Here is an 8,617-nt window from a genome sequence, read left to right on the forward strand (position 1 = left end):
TTCCTTGACAGTGGGCCTGGCAGATGGATTCTATAGATGGGAGGTTGGCCTTTGTGATTGTCTGGACTGAGTTCACCACTCTCTGTAACTGTCTCTGATCTTGAATGGTACAGTTGCTATACCAGGTAGTGATACATCCAGACAGAATGATCTCAATGGCGCACCTATAAAAGTTGACAAGGGTATTCGCCAAATTTCCTCAGCTGTCTGAGGAAGAAGCGACGTTGTTGGGCCTTTGTAACCAGTGCTTCCACATGAAGAGTCCAAGAATTGTGGATGACCACTCCCAGGAGCTTGACACTCTCCACTCGTTCCACCTTTGTGCTGTTAATGTGTTGTTAATATTAATAAATGTTCGCAAGGAGTATAAGCACTGGGGTTCAGTTCTATCCTTCACTGTCGGGCTTTCTGGAAACAGCATTTGTCATGTAAAACACTTGGGAACTGAAGCTGACACTTTTGATACCGTTTGATGGCAATTTGCCATTAACGAAGTGCACTGTTGGGTTGAAAAGTGTGGCGCTGGAAAAGCACAGCAGGTCAGGCAGGACTCGAAGACCAGGAGAGTCAACGTTTCAAGCATAAGCCCTTTACCAGGAATATTGAGGGGGAGGGGTATGTGGAGGGGGCTGAGAGATAAATAGGGGTTAGGGTGGGGCTGGAGGGAAGGTAGTTGGGAAGGCGATAGGTAGATGAAGTTAGGGGGTGATGGTGAGAGGTTGGAGCGGAGGGTGGAGCAGATAGGTGGGAAGGAAGATAGACAGGTAGAACAGTTCAAGAGGGTGGTGCCGAATTGGAGGGTTGGATCGGGGATGAGATGGGGGGAGGGGACATAAGGAAACTGTTGAAATCGACATTGTGGAGGATGTTTAATGATAGCAAATAAAATGTTTTGAGGAAAGAATGAACAACAGTTGGAATTCTGTTTAACAGCTAACTAATCTGCACAGCACCTTAAATTTTGCACATTTAGGAAATATAATAGACAAGGCCTAACCCTTATTTCACATTAACTCACCCAATTTCTGTTTTGGAGGAAAACAATCATTGAAACAAGATACACAACAACACTCAAGGAGCAAGACTCTGGAGGTCAGATCTGAACCACAGAATTTCTGGGGAAACAAGCCTGGATATTAATTGGATGGAAAATGTTGTGTGGGAGAGCAGTGGGGATTGGAGTAGGGGAGGTCCAGGGGCACAGTGCAAGCAGCACTTCAAACACATTGAGACCTAGAAATGTAAATGGAATACTGGGAACAGAATGGTTTGGAATTAATAACAGGATATTTTTATGAAATGGCTGTAGAATATCAAAGGCAAGCCCTGGTGGTAAATCTACATAAAGCCTTATTTACGCAGATGGAGTTGGCCACAGTTGGAGTACAGCAAATAATTTTGAACTCCTCACAATGAGAAGGCTATAAAGAAGGTACCACACTGATTTGGTAGGACGGTCTTTAGTTTTAGGAATTGCAAACATAATTTGAGTTATTTCCATTGATACAGAGTATACTGCAGAATCATTTGCAAGCAATGCCTACAAATAAGAAGGAATGGGAAGGAGAGTTAAGAACATACTATATTGAGTGTCTCTAGGTCTATACCAAGGAGAAAAGTTACATGTTAAGAGCTTAAAGATAGAGACCATGAGAACCCTTTTGCACGAATGACTGCAAGGCACTACCAGACTAAATAGAGCCCATAGCAACAGTAAAGAATAGATTAGACTAGTGACAGAATGTAAGAGATTGAAGAAAAATGGAGAATGAGGGAATGCATTTGATTCTATTCCTTGTTAAATTGGAAGATAAACAGCAGCACAGACTAGTTTGGCTGAACAGCCTGTGATAATTGCTGTGTAATTGTGTTTCTAAAAGAAGTACAGAGATATATTTATCATTAATTTCAGGCAGACATGCCCATTTGGAAGTATACATTTGTGCTTAAAGATGGGGAGGATTTGGTCAGAAACTAAATTCCGGCTCAAATAGATGTTAAGGTTAAAATGCCCTGATTCAATCTCAGACAAGGTGCAACCAGTGAAATAACGAGCAAGTTGTGTGTGGGATGGGGGCACTGGGGAGGGGAGGTGGTGCAAAGTTAATGTTAACCGGTCCTAATACTCCCGAGGCCTGGGATAAAGTGTTAAGACATAGATTCAATCCCACCATGGGAGCTGATGGAATTTGTATTTAATTTATGAAAACATTCTGGAGTATAAATTTACACCTATCGTGATTCTAACAAGGTCAGTCGTGTGGACCTCATTGAATGTGAGTTCCCTGATTGGGGCAGTTAACCTGCTCCAATCAGGGACCCCCGGCTGACAGATATAAACAGGAATATCAGAGGTTCTGTTCACTCTGAGAGCTGGCTCTGAGGGAGCTGGATCAGTGTCAAGGACTCTCCATGTGTAAGTAAAGGGTATCTTGGCAATAGGATACCAGCCTCTATGGAGTTATTTCAAGACTTACGAATCCAGAGGCCTGGCTAAAGCTGTCATAACAGGTTCAAATCCCATCATGGGATCTGATGGAATTTGTATACAATGTGTAACAAATCTGAAATATAAAGGTGGTCTCAATGTTTGTGACCATGACAATATCATTGATTGTTGCATGAATCTCATCAGCTTCACCAATGACCTCCTAGGCAGGTAATCTGCCATCTGTCTACACCTGACTCTAGACCGATAGCAACGTCGCCAGCTCTTACCTTCCCTCTGAAAGATCCTGGCATGTCACTCTACTCAAGGGATGGGCAACAAATGCTGGTCCTGCCCACATTCCATGAGTTTTGGATTTTCAGGAATTGGTAAGCCGCTGGCAGGGAATGCAGGAAAAGTTGGAGGAAGTTGAGGCAAGTTGTCAGGGGGACAGCATGGTAAGACAGAAGAGAGGATGGGAGAGATAATGTAGGGATAGGCTTCACCAGTGCCCACATCTGTGGATGGATTTGTAAAGGTAATAGGAAATGAAGGAACAGATTGGGAAGGTAATGGCGCGGAGGCAGAGAGAGAAAAGGATGTTCCTGGAGCAGCTCTGGTTCAATTCTCTATAAACACATGAGCATGCGCGACAGATTTTCAAAATGCTTGTTTTAGATGCAGAACATTAATTGTGATATGGAAAGATAGGGGCCAGACAGCTTTAATGGCTCTGTGGTTTGTCAGGGCATCTGCAGTTAAAGCCCAGTGAAATTTTGCAGCACTATTTGTACATCAGATAATCATGTCCAGTCTGTATTCACTGGGGGTTTTTCAAATTCAGGTAGCTCTTCTATAATGTAATGGTTGTGTTCTTATGCAACCCTGCATTATATAAAAATCGTGCTTTAGAAACATGGCTTAAAGTGTTGGTGATGCAATCACATTACAGCCAACATACATTTCAAAAGTTGCACTTTAGAAACAGTGTCCCCAATTCATCAATCGCATTAAGCGAATTTACATTAAATGCGCGTTGTCGCAAAACGACCTGTACTCTGGGTGGTGGGAACATTGAGGCTGGGTTATTGAGATATTGACTTGGACACTTTGGTGGTAGTGTTCTTAGCCACCGAAAGACATGGACATTGGAGAGAAAGCTGGGAGAGGAGTATGAGACTCGTAATGGGGGTTTCCTGTCATTGAGAGCAATATGCTCCATTTTCCAACCATGTTCAAGGGTGGGATGAGATTCGCAATAGTGAGCAATGAGATGCCTATTTGCATGTATTATCATGTGTGAACATAGAGTCATAGAGTCATAGAGTCATAGAGATGTATAGCATGCAAACAGACCCTTCGGTTCAACCCATCCATGCCGACCAGATATCCCAACCCAATCTAGTCCCACCTGGCAGCACTTGGCCCATATCCCTCCAAACCCTTCCTATTCCGTGGACAGCACGGTGCTCAGTGGTTAGCACTGCTGCCTCACAGCACCAGGACCCAGGGTCAATTCCCGCCTCAGGCGACTGTCTGTGTGGAGTTTGCACATTCTCCCCGTGTCTGAATGGGTTTCCTCCGGGTGCTCCGGTTTCCTCCCATCTTCCGAAGATGTGCAAGTTAGGGTGGATTGGCCATGCTAAATTACCTGTAGTGTTAGGTGGATTAGTCAGGGGTAAATGTAGGGGAATGGGTCTGGATGGGTTGCTCTTCAGAGGGTTTGTGTGTCTTCACTATCCTATCTACCTGTGACTCCACTTTCAAGGAGCTATAAACCTGTACTCCAAGGTCTCTTTGTTCAGCAACACTCCCTAGGACCTTACCATTAAGTGTATAAGTCCTGCTAAGATTTGCTTTCCCAAAATGCAGCACCTCGCATTTATCTGAATTAAACTCCATCTGCCATTCTCAGCCCATTGGCCCATCTCGTGAAGATCCTGTTGTAATCTGAGGTAACCCTCTTCGCTGTCCACTACACCTCCAATTTTGGTGTCATCTGCAAACTTACTAACTATACCTCGTATGCTCACACCCAAATCATTTATGTAAATGACAAAAAGTAGAGGACCCAGCACTGATCTTTGTGGCACTCCACTGGTCACAGGCCTCCAGTCTGAAAAACAACCCTCCACCACCACCTCTATCCTCATTATGATGCCATCCCACCACAATGATTTGCAGGTTCCCTTCCTCCCATGTACTGGATAGAACCAAGTCCTGATCTGAAAGTCAGAGTCTTTACCTGGTCGGTTCTGCTTGCTCCTCTGACCCTCCATCGCTCAACAACATTCAAGTTTAACAGATTACAGAGAAGGAAAATGGAATGGTGGCCTTTATTTCAAAGGGAATGGAGTATAAATATAGGAAAGTTTTTCTTTTTTAAAATTTACTCATCCACAGAATGAGGGCATCACTGGTTAGGTCAGCAGGCAATTAAGAGTCAACCACATTGCTGTGGGTCTGGAGTCAGATGTAGGTCAGTCAAGGATGGCAGCTTGCTTCCCTAAAGGGCATTAGTGAACGAAGTGGACATTTTTGATAATTATTATATGGTCATCATTAATCTCTTAATTCTGGATTTTGATTGAAGTGAAATTCTGCCAACTGCCATGGTGAGATTCAAACCCAGCTCCCCAGAACATTACCTGGGTCTCTGAGTCCAGTGATAATACCACTACACCATCGCTGGAACTGAAACTATTCAAAATACTAGTTAGACTACACGTAGAATGCTGTGGACAGTTTGCGTTGTGTTATCTAAGGAATGATAACGAAGCGTAACCCACCCAGACCCATTTCCTTCCAACTAATGCACTTAACGCTATGGGTAATTTAGGACGGCCAATTCACCTGACCTGCACATCGTTTGACTGTGGGAAGAAACCGGAGCACCCGGAGGAAACCCACACAGACACGGGGAGAATATGGAAACTCCACACAGAGAGTCGCCCGAGGCTGGAATCAAACCCGGGTCCCTGGTGCTGTGAGGCAGCAGTGCTAACCACTGAGCCACTGTGCCACTGAGAATGATGAAATGTGTAAGATTCTTATGGGACTTGACAAGGTAGATCTGGAAAGTTTGTTTCCCCTTGTAGGAGAGTCTAGGATCAGGGGGATTATGTCAGAGTAAGGCGTTGCTTAATTTGAGACACTAGTGCATCTGTAGAATTCCTTACTGCAAAGAGCCTGTGTTGGTAAGTATATTCAAGGCTGAGGTAGACAGATTTTTAATCAGTAAGTGAATCGCGGGTTATGGGGATAAGATAGTAAAATGGGATTGGGGATTATCAGGTCTGCCATGATCTCGTTGAATAGTGAAGAAGACCTGATGGGCTGAATGGCCTTATTCTGCATCTATGTCTTATGGTCTTATGGCCTCATAACATCTTTGGGCATGCTCTACCCGCAGCGTCCACACACACTGTATTATCCACAGTGGGGTGGGATGTTACTCATGCCCCCCTACACATTAACAGCACAGAGGTCGAACGAGTGGTGAGTGTCAAGCTCCTGGGAGTGGTCATCCACAACAAGCTTTCTTGGACTCTTCATGTGGATGCATTGTTACAAAGGCCCAACAACGTTTCTTCTTCCTCAGACAGCTGAGGATATTTGGCATGACAGCGAATACCCTTGCTGACCTTTATAGGTGCACCATCGAGAGCATTCTGTCTGGATGTATCACTACCTGGTATGGCAACTGTACCATTCAAGATTGGAGACAGTTACAGAGAGTGGTGAATTCGGCCCGGACAATCAAAAAGGCCAACCATCTATAGAATCCATCTACCAGGCCCATTGTCAAGGAAAGGCCACCAACATTCTCAAAGATCCATCCCACCCTGGCTTTTCTACAACCCCTACCATCAGGGAGAAGGTACAGAAGCCTGAACACACGCACCAGCCGGTTTTATAACAATTTCTACCCTACTGTTGTTAGAATACCAAATGGACTCAAACTCTTAACATTTGCCTGTACCTGTGCTTTTGTTTTTGACGCTGTTTACCTATTATTTACTTATCTATGCTATTTAACTCTGTGATCTGCCTGTGTTGCTTGCAAGACAAAGCTTTTCACTGTGTCTCAGTACACGTGACAATAAATTAAATTCAATTCAATTCCAGCAGATCCTCCAGGGCCTGGTCCACATTGATGATGTGAGGGTGCCCATTACCCTTTGTCTGACACGTCTGGGGCAAATAAAACATATCATGCAGGGCAGCTGCAGATGTCGATGCTTGACCAGGCGCATGTTCGGCTTTAAGTATAGCTCCCAGTGCCAGGAATCCTGGGAGGTCCTGGCAATGTCCTGTACTTCCGCCTGCAGTGAGAGGAGCTTAGGATGGGTGGAATGCCGTAGGAGTGTGGTGCATAACGAAGGAACTGCGTTTGGGAAGATGGCGTGAGAAAACTCGTTTCAGTTCACAAAGAGAAACCCTTTGTAAAACTCAAAAAAATGACACTTAGCCGGTTCTGGTAAGATTTAGCCCAATGTGTTAATTTATGTGGGAGAAAGGGATCATAGGTGAGCAGGGCAATATGGGGCAGTGTGGATAATCTTTCTACTTTGCATCTCCATGTCATAATATACCAACTAGTGACAATATGAACACAGAGGCAGTGCAGAAATGTGAAGAGGACCGTTTAATCCTTTTCATATCAGATAATACTAACAGATTTAGAATTGCAGTTTTGTTTATTCCTTCTCAGTCATGAGATTTTATATACATGACCTGCAAAAGCAAAGGGCTTCAAATTAATGAATCCCATGTTTTGAAAATCTAGTTTTGAACTTTGTCCCAGGATTTGAAGAATGATGCATTTTGAAGTTCTTGTTCGAAGTCTGTTGTGTCATTGAGGTGACTGAGATGCATAGTTCAGGTATGTTTGTATACAGTCAGCGGGGCTGGTCTGCTTGGATGGCTGGTCTGCTATGTATTATAATTATTATAGAGGTTACCATCAAGGACCATTCGGCCCATCAAGTCTGCACTGACCATCCGAAGAGCATCCTGTACTCACCACTGTAACCCTGTGTTTCCCATGGTTATGTCATCTATTCTGCACATCCTGGCACGATGTGGCAATTTAGGACAGCCATCAGACGGTGGGAGGAAACCAGAGCACCCTGTGAAAACTCACACCGACAGTCACCCGAGGCAGGAATCAAATCCAGGTGCTAACCAGTGAGCCACCATACTGCACACTACAGTTGTCCCCCTGTGATGAGAGAGCATGACTGTGGTGACTTCACATTTATACAAGATTAATCTTTTGCTGTATGAGAGTGTGTGTTTGCAAGTGTTTATTTGTAAATGTGTGTGTGCATGTGTGTGTGTTGTATGAGTGTGTGTGTTTGTATATCTCTGCATGGGTGTATGAGTGTGTGCTTGTGTGTATAAGTGAGTGTGTATGTCTGTATGTGTGTGTGTGTATTCTGTCAAAGGTAATCGCCAACCGGGTCAGATCTGCTCTAGGGTCGGTGATTCACCCTGACCAAACCTGTGCTGTGCCGGGCAGGAAGATCGCTGTGTGTGATTGGGTGGATATGAATGTGTGTATATGACAATGTGCCTGTGTCTCTGTGTGTATGAGTGTATGTCTGTGTGTATGTGTGTGTGTGTGCTCGTATGAATGTGTGTGTGTGCACGAATGTGTGTCTGTGTGTGTATATGAGTGTGTGTCTCTGTGTGCGTGCATCTGTGTGTGCGCGTCTGTGAATATGAATGTGTGTCTGTGTGTATGAGTGCATGTCTCTGTCTGTGTCTGTGTGCGTGTATAAGTGTGTGTGTGACCGTGTATCTTCCAGTTTATATGGAGGTCAAAGATGGACCGGGTCCGAAGGGACTCACTGTATAAAGATCTGGGCAACGGGGGAAAAAATACACCCAATGCCACCCTCACCCTGATGGCCACCTTTGTGTGTGGCTGCATCAAGCTGTGCGTGGATCCCCGGTACGCAAACACCAAGTGTCACTACGTACTGAGGTTCTACCTGTCCCTGGTGTTGCGAAGGATGGGCCTGGCCTCGCTGCCGCGGAACGCTCCGAGTAGTTGGACCGTTCCGTATCACCTGTCCTTCGTGGAGAAATTTATGGAGAAAAACACCTTTGACCACAAGTCCATTAGGAAGTGGTCAGGACGTAGTGTCCTTGAGACCCTTCGGGAAAAGGAGAGGGCGGATC

The sequence above is a fragment of the Chiloscyllium plagiosum genome, chromosome 21 (assembly GCF_004010195.1).
Source record: "Chiloscyllium plagiosum isolate BGI_BamShark_2017 chromosome 21, ASM401019v2, whole genome shotgun sequence".
Lineage (NCBI taxonomy): Eukaryota > Metazoa > Chordata > Chondrichthyes > Orectolobiformes > Hemiscylliidae > Chiloscyllium > Chiloscyllium plagiosum.